Here is a 12,021-nt window from a genome sequence, read left to right as displayed (position 1 = left end):
CCCCGGAAATAGGGCGGTCAGTTATCCTGGAAACAGGGCGGTCAGTTACCCTGGAAACAGGAGATCTGTTACCCCGGAAACAGGGCAGTCAGTTACCCTGGAAACTGGGCAGTCAGTTCCCCCGGAAACAGGGCGGTCAGTTGCCCTGGAAACAGGGCAGTCAGTTACCCCGGAAACATGGTAATCCGTTGCACTGGAAACAGGGAGATCAGTTACCCTGGAAACAGGGCAGTCAGTTACGCCGGAAACAGGGCAGTCAGTTACCCGGAAACAGAGTGATCAGTTACCCCGGAAACAGGGAGATCAGTTACCCTGGAAACAGCACTTTCAGTTGTCCTGGAAACAGGGTGGTCAGTGACCCTGGAAACAGGGCGGTCAGTTACCCCGGAAACAGGGCAGTCAGTTACCCCGGAAACAGGGTGATCAGTTATCCTGGAAACAGGGCAGTCAGTTAGCCTGGAAACAGGGCAGTCAGTTACCCCGGAAACAGGGTAAGTCAGTTACCCTGGAAACAGGGCAGTCAGTTATCCCGGAAACAGGGCAGTCAGTTATCCCGGAAACAGGGTGATCAGTTACCCTGGAAACAGGGCAGTCAGTTACCCCGGAAGCAGGGCAGTCAGTTACCCTGGAAATAGGGCAGTCATTTCGCCCGGAAACAGGGCAGTCAGTTCTCCCGGAAACAGGGTGATCAGTGACCCTGGAAACTGGGCAGTCAGTTACCCTGGAAACAGGGCAGTCAGTTACCCCGGAAACAGGGCAGTCTGTTACCCTGGAAACTGGGCAGTCAGTTATCCCGGAAACAGGGCAGACAGTTATCCCGGAAACAGGGTGATCAGTTACCCTGGAAACAGGGCAGTCAGTTATCCCGGAAACAGGGCAGTCAGTTATCCCGGAAAAAGGCTGATCAGTTACCCAGGAAACAGGGAGATCAGTTACCCTGGAAACAGCACTTTCAGTTATCCTGGAAACAGGGTGGTCAGTGACCCTGGAAACAGGGCGGTCAGTTACCCCGGAAACAGGGCAGTCAGTTACCCCGGAAACAGGGTGATCAGTTATCCTGGAAACTGGGCAGTCAGTTACCCTGGAAACAGGGCAGTCAGTTACCCCGGAAACAGGGCAGTCAGTTAACCTGGAAACAGGGCGGTCAGTTATCCAGTAAACAGGGCAGTCAGTTATCCCGGAAACAGGGCAGTCAGTTATCCTGGAAACAGGGCGGTCATTTACCCTGGAAACAGGGCAGTCAATTATCCTGGAAACAGGGTGATCAGTTACACTGGAAGGTGGGCTGTCAGTTACCCTGGAAACAGTGCAGTCAGTTACCCTGGAAACTGGGCAGTCAGTTACCCCGGAAACAGGGCAGTTAGTTACCCTGGAAACTGGGCAGTCAGTTACCCTGGAAACTGGGCAGTCAGTTCCCCCGGAAACAGGGGGGTCAGTTGCCCTGGAAACAGGGCAGTCAGTTACCCCGGAAACATGGTGATCCGTTGCACTGGAAACAGTGTGGTAAGTGACCCCGGAAACAGGGCGGTCAGTTACCCTGGAAACAGGGGAGTCAGTTATCCTGGAAACGGGGTGGTCAGTTATCCTGGAAACAGTGTGGTAAGTGACCCCGGAAACAGGGTGATCAGTTATCGTGGAAACAGGGCGGTCAGTTACCCCGGAAACAGGGCAGTCAGTTACCGCGGAAACAGGGTGATCAGTTATCCTGGAAACAGGGCCGTCAGTTAGCTTGGAAACAGGGTAGTCAGTTACCCCGGAAACAGGGCAGTCAGTTATCCTGGAAACAGGGCAGTCAGTTATCCCGGAAACAGGGCAGTCAGTTGTCCCGGAAACAGGGTGATCAGTTACCCTGGAAACAGGGCAGTCAGTTACACCGGAAACAGGGCAATCAGTTACCCTGGAAACAGGGCAGTCAGTTATCCCGGAAACAGGGCAGTCAGTTAACCTGGAAACAGGGCGGTCAGTTATCCAGTAAACAGGGCAGTCAGTTATCCCGGAAACAGGGCAGTCAGTTATCCTGGAAACAGGGCGGTCAGTTACCCCGGAAATAGGGCGGTCAGTTACCCTGGAAACTGGGCAGTCAGTTACCCTGGAAACAGGATGGTCAGTTACCCTGGAAACAGGGTGATCAGTTATCCTGGAAACAGGGCGGTCAGTTACCCCGGAAGCAGGGCAGTCAGTTACCCCAGAAACATTGCGGTCAGTAACCCTGGAAACAGATTAGTCAGTTACCCTGGAAACAGGGTCGTCAGTTACCCCGGAAACAGGGTGATCAGTAATCCTGGAAACAGGGCGGTCGGTCAGTTACCCCGGAAACAGGGCAGTCAGTTACCCCGGAAACAGGGTGATCAGTTACCCTGGAAACAGGGCAGTCAGTTATCCTGGAAACAGGGTGGTCAGTGACCCTGGAAACAGGGCGGTCAGTTACCCCGGAAACAGGGCAGTCAGTTACCCCGGAAACAGGGTGATCAGTTATCCTGGAAACAGGGCAGTCAGTTAGCCTGGAAACAGGGCAGTCAGTTACCCCGGAAACAGGGTAAGTCAGTTACCCTGGAAACAGGGCAGTCAGTTATCCCGGAAACAGGGCAGTCAGTTATCCCGGAAACAGGGTGATCAGTTACCCTGGAAACAGGGCAGTCAGTTACCCCGGAAGCAGGGCAGTCAGATACCCTGGAAATAGGGCAGTCATTTCTCGCGGAAACAGGGCAGTCAGTTCTCCCGGAAACAGGGTGATCAGTTACCCTGGAAACTGGGCAGTCAGTTACCCTGGAAACAGGGCAGTCAGTTACCCCGGAAACAGGGCAGTCTGTTACCCTGGAAACTGGGCAGTCAGTTATCCCGGAAACAGGGCAGACAGTTATCCCGGAAACAGGGTGATCAGTTACCCTGGAAACAGGGCAGTCAGTTATCCCGGAAACAGGGCAGTCAGTTATCCCGGAAAAAGGGTGATCAGTTACCCTGGAAACAGGGTGGTCAGTGACCCTGGAAACAGGGCGGTCAGTTACCCCGGAAACAGGGCAGTCAGTTACCCCGGAAACAGGGTGATCAGTTATCCTGGAAACTGGGCAGTCAGTTACCCTGGAAACAGGGCAGTCAGTTACCCCGGAAACAGGGCAGTCAGTTAACCTGGAAACAGGCGGTCAGTTATCCAGTAAACAGGGCAGTCAGTTATCCCGGAAATAGGGCGGTCAGTTATCCTGGAAACAGGGCGGTCAGTTACCCTGGAAACAGGAGATCTGATACCCCGGAAACAGGGCAGTCAGTTACCCTGGAAACTGGGCAGTCAGTTACCCTGGAAACAGGATGGTCAGTTACCCTGGAAGCAGGGTGATCAGTTACCCTGGAAACTGGGCAGTCAGTTCCCCCGGAAACAGGGCGTCAGTTGCCCTGGAAACAGGGCAGTCAGTTACCCCGGAAACATGGTGATCCGTTGCACTGGAAACAGGGAGATCAGTTACCCTGGAAACAGGGCAGTCAGTTACCCCGGAAACAGGGCTGTCAGTTACCCGGAAACAGGGCAGTCAGTTATCCCGGAAACAGGGTGAACAGTTACCCTGGAAACAGGGCAGTCAGTTACCCCGGAAGCAGGGCAGTCAGTTACCCTGGAAACAGGGCAGTCATTTCTCCCGGAAACATGGCAGTCAGTTCTCCCGGAAACACGGTGATCAGTTACCCTGGAAACTGGGCAGTCAGTTACCCTGGAAACAGGGCAGTCAGTTACCCCGGAAACAGGGCAGTCTGTTACCCTGGAAACTAGGCAGTCAGTTATCCCGGAAACAGGGCAGACAGTTATCCCGGAAACAGGGTGATCAGTTACCCTGGAAACAGGGCGGTCAGTTACCCCGGAAACAGGGCAGTCAGTTACCCCGGAAACAGGGTGATCAGTTATCCTGGAAACTGGGCAGTCAGTTACCCTGGAAACAGGGCAGTCAGTTACCCCGGAAACAGGGCAGTCAGTTAACCTGGAAACAGGGCGGTCAGTTATCCAGTAAACAGGGCAGTCAGTTATCCCGGAAACAGGGCAGTCAGTTATCCTGGAAAAAGGGCATTCAGTTACCCCGGAAATAGGGCGGTCAGTTATCCTGGAAACAGGGCGGTCAGTTACCCTGGAAACAGGAGATCTGATCCCCCGGAAACAGGGCAGTCAGTTAGCCTGGAAACTGGGCAGTCAGTTACCCTGGAAACAGGATGGTCAGTTACCCTGGAAGCAGGGTGATCAGTTACCCTGGAAACTGGGCAGTCAGTTCCCCCGGAAACAGGTCGGTCAGTTGCACTGGAAACAGGGCAGTCAGTTACCCCGGAAACATGGTGATCCGTTGCACTGGAAACAGGGAGATCAGTTACCCTGGAAACAGGGCAGTCAGTTATCCCGGAAACAGGGCAGTCAGTTACCCGGAAACAGGGTGATCAGTTACCCCGGAAACAGGGAGATCAGTTACCTTGGAAACAGCACTTTCAGTTATCCTGGAAACAGGGTGGTCAGTGACCCTGGAAACAGGGCGGTCAGTTACCCCGGAAACAGGGCAGTCAGTTACCCCGGAAACAGGGCATTCAGTTATCCTGGAAACAGGGCAGTCAGTTAGCCTGGAAACAGGGCAGTCAGTTACCCCGGAAACAGGGTAAGTCAGTTACCCTGGAAACAGGGCAGTCAGTTATCCCGGAAACAGGGCAGTCAGTTATCCCGGAAACAGGGTGATCAGTTACCCTGGAAACAGGGCAGTCAGTTACCCCGGAAGCAGGGCAGTCAGTTACCCTGGAAACAGGGCAGTCATTTCTCCCGGAAACAGGGCAGTCAGTTCTCCCGGAAACAGGGTGATCAGTTACCCTGGAAACTGGGCAGTCAGTTACCCTGGAAACAGGGCAGTCAGTTACCCCGGAAACAGGGCAGTCTGTTACCCTGGAAACTGGGCAGTCAGTTATCCCGGAAACAGGGCAGACAGTTATCCCGGAAACAGGGTGATCAGTTACCCTGGAAACAGGGCAGTCAGTTATCCCGGAAACAGGGCAGTCAGTTATCCCGGAAAAAGGGTGAACAGTTACCCTGGAAACTGGGCAGTCAGTTACCCTGGAAACAGGCCAGTCAGTTGCCCCGGAAGCAGGGCAGTCAGTTACCCAGGAAACAGGGCAGACAGTTTTCCCGGAAACAGTGCAGTCAGTTACCCTGGAAACAGGGCTTTCAGCTATCCTGGAAACAGGGTGGTCAGTGACCCTGGAAACAGGATGGTCAGTTACTCCGGAAACAGGGTGATCTGTTATCCTGGAAACAGGGCGGTCAGTTACCCCGGAAACAGGGCAGTCAGTTACCCTGGAAACAGGGCAGTCAGTTAACCTGGAAACAGGGCAGTCAGTTATCCTGGAAACAGGGCGGTCAGTTACCCCGGAAACAGGTCAGTCAGTTACACTGGAAACAGGGGAGTCAGTTATCCTGGAAACAGGGTGATCAGTTATCCTGGAAACAGGGCAGTCAGTTATCCCGGAAACAGGGTAGTCAGTTATCCCGGAAACAGGGCAGTCAGTTACCCTGGAAACAGGGCAGTCAGTTACCCCGGAAACAGGGCAGTCAGTTACCCTGGAAACTGGGCAGTCAGTTACCCTGGAAACAGCGCAGTCAGTTATCCCGGAATCAGGGTTATCAGTTACCCTGGAAACAGGGCGGTCAGTTACCCTGGAAACAGGAGATCTGTTACCCCGTAAACAGGGCAGTCAGTTACCCTGGAAACTGGATGGTCAGTTACCCTGGAAGCAGGGTGATCAGTTGCCCTGGAAACTGGGCAGTCAGTTCCCCCGGAAACAGGGCGGTCAGTTGCCCTGGAAACAGGGCAGTCAGTTACCCCGGAAACATGGTGATCCGTTGCACTGGAAACAGGGAGATCAGTTACCCTGGAAACAGGGCAGTCAGTTACCCGGAAACAGGGTGATCAGTTACCCCGGAAACAGGGTGGTCAGTGACCCTGGAAACAGGGCGGTCAGTTACCCCGGAAACAGGGCAGTCAGTTACCCTGGAAACAGGGTGACCAGTTATCCTGGAAACAGGGCAGTCAGTTAGCCTGGAAACAGGGCAGTCAGTTACCCCGCAAACAGGGTAAGTCAGTTACCCTGGAAACAGGGCAGTCTGTTATCCCGGAAACAGTGCAGTCAGTTATCCCGGAAACAGGGTGATCAGTTACCCTGGAAACAGGGCAGTCAGTTACCCCGGAAGCAGGGCAGTCAGTTACCCTGGAAACAGGGCAGTCATTTCTCCCGGAAACAGGGCAGTCAGTTCTCCCGGAAACAGGGTGATCAGTTACCCTGGAAACTGGGCAGTCAGTTACCCTGGAAACAGGGCAGTCAGTTACCCCGGAAACAGGGCAGTCTGTTACCCTGGAAACTGGGCAGTCAGTTATCCCGGAAACAGGGCTGACAGTTATCCCGGAATCAGGGTGATCAGTTACCCTGGAAACAGGGCAGTCAGTTATCCCGGAAACAGGGCAGTCAGTTATCCCGGAAAAAGGGTGATCAGTTACCCTGGAAACTGGGCAGTCAGTTACCCTGGAAACAGGGCAGTCAGTTACCCCGGAAGCAGGGCAGTCAGTTACCCTGGAAACAGGGCAGTCATTTCTCCCGGAAACAGGGCAGTCAGTTCTCCCGGAAACAGGGTGATCAGTTACCCTGGAAACTGGGCAGTCAGTTACCCTGGAAACAGGGCAGTCAGTTACCCCGGAAACAGGGCAGTCTGTACCCTGGAAACTGGGCAGTCAGTTATCCCGGAAACAGGGCAGACAGTTATCCCGGAAACAGGGTGATCAGTTACCCTGGAAACAGGGCAGTCAGTTACCCCGGAAGCAGGGCAGTCAGTTACCCAGGAAACAGGGCAGACAGTTTTCCCGGAAACAGGGCAGTCAGTTACCCTGGAAACAGGGCTTTCAGTTATCCTGGAAACAGGGTGGTCAGTGACCCTGGAAACAGGATGGTCAGTTACTCCGGAAACGGGGTGATCTGTTATCCTGGAAACAGGGCGGTCAGTTACCCCGGAAACAGGGCAGTCAGTTACCCTGGAAACAGGGCAGTCAGTTAACCTGGAAACAGGGCAGTCAGTTATCCTGGAAACAGGGCGGTCAGTTACCCCGGAAATAGATAGGTCAGTTATCCTGGAAACAGGGCGGTCAGTTACCCCGGAAACAGGTCAGTCAGTTACACTGGAAACAGGGGAGTCAGTTATCCTGGAAACAGGGTGATCAGTTATCCTGGAAACAGGGCCGTCAGTTAGCCTGGAAACAGGGCAGTCAGTTACCCCGGAAACAGGGCAGTCAGTTACCCTGGAAACAGGGCAGTCAGTTATCCCGGAAACAGGGTAGTCAGTTATCCCGGAAACAGGGCAGTCAGTTACCCTGGAAACAGGGCAGTCAGTTATCCCGGAAACAGGGCAGTCAGTTACCCTGGAAACAGGGTGTTCAGTTACTCTGGAAACTGGGCAGTCAGTTACCCTGGAAATAGGGCAGTCAGTTTCCCCGGAAGCAGGGCAGTCAGTTACCCTGGAAACTGGGCAGTCAGTTACCCTGGAAACAGCGCAGTCAGTTATCCCGGAATCGGGGTTATCAGTTACCCTGGAAACAGGGCAGTCAGTTATCCCGGAAACAGGGCGGTCAGTTATCCAGTAAACAGGGCAGTCAGTTATCCCGGAAACAGGGTGATCAGTTACCCTGGAAACAGGGCAGTCAGTTACCCCGGAAGCAGGGCAGTCAGTTACCCTGGAAATAGGGCAGTCATTTCTCCCGGAAACAGGGCAGTCAGTTATCCCGGAAACAGGGTGATCAGTTACCCTGGAAACTGGGCAGTCAGTTACCCTGGAAACAGGGCAGTCAGTTACCCCGGAAACAGGGCAGTCTGTTACCCTGGAAACTGGGCAGTCAGTTATCCCGGAAACAGGGCAGACAGTTATCCCGGAAACAGGGTGATCAGTTACCCTGGAAACAGGGCAGTCAGTTATCCCGGAAACAGGGCAGTCAGTTATCCCGGAAAAAGGGTGATCAGTTACCCTGGAAACAGGGTGGTCAGTGACCCTGGAAACAGGGCGGTCAGTTACCCCGGAAACAGGGCAGTCAGTTACCCCGGAAACAGGGTGATCAGTTATCCTGGAAACTGGGCAGTCAGTTACCCTGGAAACAGGGCAGTCAGTTACCCCGGAAACAGGGCAGTCAGTTAACCTGGAAACAGGGCGGTCAGTTATCCAGTAAACAGGGCAGTCAGTTATCCCGGAAACAGGGCAGTCAGTTATCCTGGAAACAGGGCATTCAGTTACCCCGGAAATAGGGCGGTCAGTTATCCTGGAAACAGGGCGGTCAGTTACCCTGGAAACAGGAGATCTGATACCCCGGAAACAGGGCAGTCAGTTACCCTGGAAACTGGGCAGTCAGTTACTCTGGAAACAGGATGGTCAGTTACCCTGGAAGCAGGGTGATCAGTTACCCTGGAAACTGGGCAGTCAGTTCCCCCGGAAACAGGGCGGTCAGTTGCCCTGGAAACAGGGCAGTCAGTTACCCCGGAAACATGGTGATCCGTTGCACTGGAAACAGGGAGATCAGTTACCCTGGAAACAGGGCAGTCAGTTACCCCGGAAACAGGGCTGTCAGTTACCCGGAAACAGGGCAGTCAGTTATCCCGGAAACAGGGTGATCAGTTACCCCGGAAGCAGGGCAGTCAGTTACCCTGGAAACAGGGCAGTCAGTTACCCCGGAAACAGGGCTGTCAGTTACCCGGAAACAGGGCAGTCAGTTATCCCGGAAACACGGTGATCAGTTACCCTGGAAACTGGGCAGTCAGTTACCCTGGAAACAGGGCAGTCAGTTACCCCGGAAACCGGGCAGTCTGTTACCCTGGAAACTGGGCAGTCAGTTATCCCGGAAACAGGGCAGACAGTTATCCCGGAAACAGGGTGATCAGTTACCCTGGAAACAGGGCAGTCAGTTATCCCGGAAAAAGGGTGATCAGTTACCCTGGAAACTGGGCAGTCAGTTACCCTGGAAACAAGCCAGTCAGTTACCCCGGAAGCAGGGCAGTCAGTTACCCAGGAAACAAGGCAGACAGTTTTCCCGGAAACAGGGCAGTCAGTTACCCTGGAAACAGGGCTTTCAGTTATCCTGGAAACAGGGTGGTCAGTGACCCTGGAAACAGGATGGTCAGTTACTCCGGAAACAGGGTGATCTGTTATCCTGGAAACAGGGCGGTCAGTTACCCCGGAAACAGGTCAGTCAGTTACACTGGAAACAGGGGAGTCAGTTATCCTGGAAACAGGGTGATCAGTTATCCTGGAAACAGGGCAGTCAGTTATCCCGGAAACAGGGTAGTCAGTTATCCCGGAAACAGGGCAGTCAGTTACCCTGGAAATAGGGCAGTCAGTTATCCCGGAATCAGGGTTATCAGTTACCCTGGAAACAGGGCGGTCAGTTACCCTGGAAACAGGAGATCTGTTACCCCGTAAACAGGGCAGTCAGTTACCCTGGAAACTGGATGGTCAGTTACCCTGGAAGCAGGGTGATCAGTTGCCCTGGAAACTGGGCAGTCAGTTCCCCCGGAAACAGGGCGGTCAGTTGCCCTGGAAACAGGGCAGTCAGTTACCCCGGAAACATGGTGATCCGTTGCACTGGAAACAGGGAGATCAGTTACCCTGGAAACAGGGCAGTCAGTTACCCGGAAACAGGGTGATCAGTTACCCCGGAAACAGGGAGATCAGTTACCCTGGAAACAGCACTTTCAGTTATCCTGGAAACAGGGTGGTCAGTGACCCTGGAAACAGGGCGGTCAGTTACCCCGGAAACAGGGCAGTCAGTTACCCTGGAAACAGGGTGACCAGTTATCCTGGAAACAGGGCAGTCAGTTAGCCTGGAAACAGGGCAGTCAGTTACCCCGCAAACAGGGTAAGTCAGTTACCCTGGAAACAGGGCAGTCTGTTATCCCGGAAACAGTGCAGTCAGTTATCCCGGAAACAGGGTGATCAGTTACCCTGGAAACAGGGCAGTCAGTTACCCCGGAAGCAGGGCAGTCAGTTACCCTGGAAACAGGGCAGTCATTTCTCCCGGAAACAGGGCAGTCAGTTCTCCCGGAAACAGGGTGATCAGTTACCCTGGAAACTGGGCAGTCAGTTACCCTGGAAACAGGGCAGTCAGTTACCCCGGAAACAGGGCAGTCTGTTACCCTGGAAACTGGGCAGTCAGTTATCCCGGAAACAGGGCTGACAGTTATCCCGGAATCAGGGTGATCAGTTACCCTGGAAACAGGGCAGTCAGTTATCCCGGAAACAGGGCAGTCAGTTATCCCGGAAAAAGGGTGATCAGTTACCCTGGAAACTGGGCAGTCAGTTACCCTGGAAACAGGGCAGTCAGTTACCCCGGAAGCAGGGCAGTCAGTTACCCTGGAAACAGGGCAGTCATTTCTCCCGGAAACAGGGCAGTCAGTTCTCCCGGAAACAGGGTGATCAGTTACCCTGGAAACTGGGCAGTCAGTTACCCTGGAAACAGGGCAGTCAGTTACCCCGGAAACAGGGCAGTCTGTACCCTGGAAACTGGGCAGTCAGTTATCCCGGAAACAGGGCAGACAGTTATCCCGGAAACAGGGTGATCAGTTACCCTGGAAACAGGGCAGTCAGTTACCCCGGAAGCAGGGCAGTCAGTTACCCAGGAAACAGGGCAGACAGTTTTCCCGGAAACAGGGCAGTCAGTTACCCTGGAAACAGGGCTTTCAGTTATCCTGGAAACAGGGTGGTCAGTGACCCTGGAAACAGGATGGTCAGTTACTCCGGAAACGGTGTGATCTGTTATCCTGGAAACAGGGCGGTCAGTTACCCCGGAAACAGGGCAGTCAGTTACCCTGGAAACAGGGCAGTCAGTTAACCTGGAAACAGGGCAGTCAGTTATCCTGGAAACAGGGCGGTCAGTTACCCCGGAAATAGATAGGTCAGTTATCCTGGAAACAGGGCGGTCAGTTACCCCGGAAACAGGTCAGTCAGTTACACTGGAAACAGGGGAGTCAGTTATCCTGGAAACAGGGTGATCAGTTATCCTGGAAACAGGGCCGTCAGTTAGCCTGGAAACAGGGCAGTCAGTTACCCCGGAAACAGGGCAGTCAGTTACCCTGGAAACAGGGCAGTCAGTTATCCCGGAAACAGGGTAGTCAGTTATCCCGGAAACAGGGCAGTCAGTTACCCTGGAAACAGGGCAGTCAGTTATCCCGGAAACAGGGCAGTCAGTTACCCTGGAAACAGGGTGTTCAGTTACTCTGGAAACTGGGCAGTCAGTTACCCTGGAAATAGGGCAGTCAGTTTCCCCGGAAACAGGGCAGTCAGTTACCCTGGAAACTGGGCAGTCAGTTACCCTGGAAACAGCGCAGTCAGTTATCCCGGAATCGGGGTTATCAGTTACCCTGGAAACAGGGCAGTCAGTTATCCCGGAAACAGGGCGGTCAGTTATCCAGTAAACAGGGCAGTCAGTTATCCCGGAAACAGGGTGATCAGTTACCCTGGAAACAGGGCAGTCAGTTACCCCGGAAGCAGGGCAGTCAGTTACCCTGGAAATAGGGCAGTCATTTCTCCCGGAAACAGGGCAGTCAGTTATCCCGGAAACAGGGTGATCAGTTACCCTGGAAACTGGGCAGTCAGTTACCCTGGAAACAGGGCAGTCAGTTACCCCGGAAACAGGGCAGTCTGTTACCCTGGAAACTGGGCAGTCAGTTATCCCGGAAACAGGGCAGACAGTTATCCCGGAAACAGGGTGATCAGTTACCCTGGAAACAGGGCAGTCAGTTATCCCGGAAACAGGGCAGTCAGTTATCCCGGAAAAAGGGTGATCAGTTACCCTGGAAACAGGGTGGTCAGTGACCCTGGAAACAGGGCGGTCAGTTACCCCGGAAACAGGGCAGTCAGTTACCCCGGAAACAGGGTGATCAGTTATCCTGGAAACTGGGCAGTCAGTTACCCTGGAAACAGGGCAGTCAGTTACCCCGGAAACAGGGCAGTCAGTTAACCTGGAAACAGGGCGGTCAGTTATCCAG

This window comes from Heterodontus francisci, chromosome 16 (assembly GCF_036365525.1).
Source record: "Heterodontus francisci isolate sHetFra1 chromosome 16, sHetFra1.hap1, whole genome shotgun sequence".
Classification (NCBI taxonomy): Eukaryota; Metazoa; Chordata; class Chondrichthyes; order Heterodontiformes; family Heterodontidae; genus Heterodontus; species Heterodontus francisci.
The sequence above is the reverse complement of the archived record's forward strand: the minus strand, read 5'-3'. Positions refer to the sequence as shown.